This window comes from Pygoscelis adeliae, unplaced genomic scaffold (genome assembly GCF_000699105.1).
Source record: "Pygoscelis adeliae isolate BGI_AS28 unplaced genomic scaffold, ASM69910v1 Scaffold154, whole genome shotgun sequence".
In the NCBI taxonomy this organism is placed as follows: domain Eukaryota; kingdom Metazoa; phylum Chordata; class Aves; order Sphenisciformes; family Spheniscidae; genus Pygoscelis; species Pygoscelis adeliae.
In genome coordinates this window covers 4,000,338-4,002,877 of record NW_008825113.1, presented here as the reverse complement: position 1 = coordinate 4,002,877, position 2,540 = coordinate 4,000,338, and positions in this window count along the sequence as shown.

Genomic DNA, 2,540 nt, shown 5'->3' with positions numbered 1-2,540 from the left:
TTCTGTGTTCTTCTTGGCCCCGCCCCCGCCCCACGACCGAGAACTTGTTTATGCTCTTAAGTAACACCTGCAAGCACAGTGTCTGCTTCCTGTACATTTTTGGTGCCTTTTTCAAATTGTCATAGTTATTTCTAAAAAACGCTTCAGTTTAACCTCTAACTTATTTTCTTAAGCAATGCTTTCATTTGAGAAAGCATTTTACCATTTTTACCTCTTCAATATTTAAGCAATGTTTACCTTTTCTTTAGCTTATATATAGGATGTCCTCCAACACTGGAGCAGAATATGCTTCTGGTCCAATTCCACCACAGCTGTGTTCCTAGCAGAGCGCACCTGGCTTTGGCAGTGCCTTTGGCTTCAAGCTCCTGGATATTCTGAAACTCCACATTCATGCCACTTTTTCTAACCCCCCTACCTTCCCCCCCAAACCCCCCCCCCAGTTAACCTTATTTGTTGGTTTACTGTAGTAGTAGCATGACATAGCTACATGACATTCTTCATGTTTTTAGCAAGTCAAAAACACCAGCTAAATGACTAATAAACTTGCAGGTAAATACCCCGAAATAGCCTCTCTTACCTCCTTTTCCTGCATGCCTACTTTTCATGTGGTTTCCCTCTCTGCTGTTGAGATCCTGTTGACTTTCAACATCTTCTAACATCTATTATCCACTGTTTAATTTATTGTAACTGCTCCCTAATATTTACCCTTGGGGACAAAAAGTTATTTCTTACCTTATTATGGAAGTGAAAGGACTCGGCAAGGGTAAATTGGTGACGGCTTCTCTCTCGCAGGACAGAGGAATTTTCACACTGGAAGGACAGGACAGAGGTAGTTGCATCAGGAGCACAGGAGCCCTGGATCTGCTTTCAGCGGTACAGCCCACTTGATGCAGTAAAGAATGAAGTAGGCTTTCCTGACAACGTAAAGTATGTCTAGTAAATACGTAGGTGAATCAATTATGAGTTTTGACTGATTCTGCAGAGGACAGATACCATGGCCATGACATGCCAACACGTAACCATAAAAAGCCACCAGTTTGGCTACTGGGAAAAAGGAATGTCAATTCTGCCTGTGGAGAATTGGAGTAGAAGGCATTTAAATTCGTCTGACGAGAATTTCCATGGGCGTGCCTCAGAAAAAGCATTCTTTCCTGTACGATACCGGATACATTTGCTCTGTGCAACTAAGGAATGGAGTGACAGCTAATGCAGATCTGCGTACAGCACTACGGAATATGTACATAACAGAGAACCATCCATTTCAAAATACAACATGAAGACAAGAAAACATGTTTCTTTGAAGTTACTCAATCGTATTCATATGCTGCTACTAGATGTTCTGGTTAAGAGCATGCCGTTTCATACATGTTCACGCTGCACCATTCTGGAATTCATTTTCTAGTGTCAACTAGATCACAGCTCTTTAAAACACAAACACAGCCAGGACGCTGAAGTACATCCAAGCTTAGCTAATGAATACGGATTTGTTTGGCAATGAAATCTAGAGGAACGCAGGTGGCCTTTAAGAACGACGTGGCTGAAGCTTGCAACAATACAGGAAGCAGAAAACCACGGATCTCTTTTAAAGAGAGGTTTTTAATGGACAGGATACCTGTTTTTTTTCTTGTACCTGAACTGTGGTGCGGGAGCACTAACCAGGCAGGAGGTGGTGAAGAGCGGGAAGCAGAGGCAGCAGTCCACCTTCCAGGACGCCCCTGGGGAAACTGCCTGCTGCTGGGCCTGCGCCTCAGGTGCACAAAAGCTCTTTGTCAAAAGCTGAAAGCACATCTGAGGTAGTGAGAATAGTAAAATACATACATATTTCTACAACGATATGTGAAAATATCTTATGTCAAAGGTTCTGAAAGTGCACACCAAGCCACCGCAGGTGGGGAATGGAAAAAGAAAGGAACAGCGCGGATTTAAAATACAGCACGAGTATACCCATTGCTACATTTGCATTAGAGTCCGTGCTGGGCAGAGGTGAGAAACAACTGTAAGAAGGAAAAAAAATAAAATCCCCCATAAACAGGCCCCCAAAGCCGGGGTGGGGTGGAGGTGGCGCTGGCACCCGTTTGCAGAGAGGCAGTGCAGGGCAGCGGAGCACAGCTGCTGGTTTTGGAAAGGCGATGCCGGTGAAGCGATGCCTTCCTCAAGACAGGTGGGGAAATACCGCTCCCTGCACTGGGGTTTAGGGTAGCTGAGGTGCCCCGGAGCATCACACCCACGGAGCCTCGGTGGCGCAGGAGGAGACCTATCAGCCCGCGCGGTTGGGAGATCCGCCTGAAGTGGCCAACAGGAGCCAGGAGACCATCGATCACGGGTGCACTCACTCTCATCTGGCGATGCGGTGGTTGCAAACGCGCCCGTGCTGCTGCCGGAGCCCTTCCCGAGCTCCAACTCGGGAGAAGCACCGCTGTACCCAACTCTCCGGCGGCCCAGGGCACGCCAGGCAACGTGCAAGCCAACGTGCTTTACAACGAAGGTCTGGGCCCCGCAGCACACGGCGCCCGCTTCGGTCCACCCCACCCCCCCGTCCC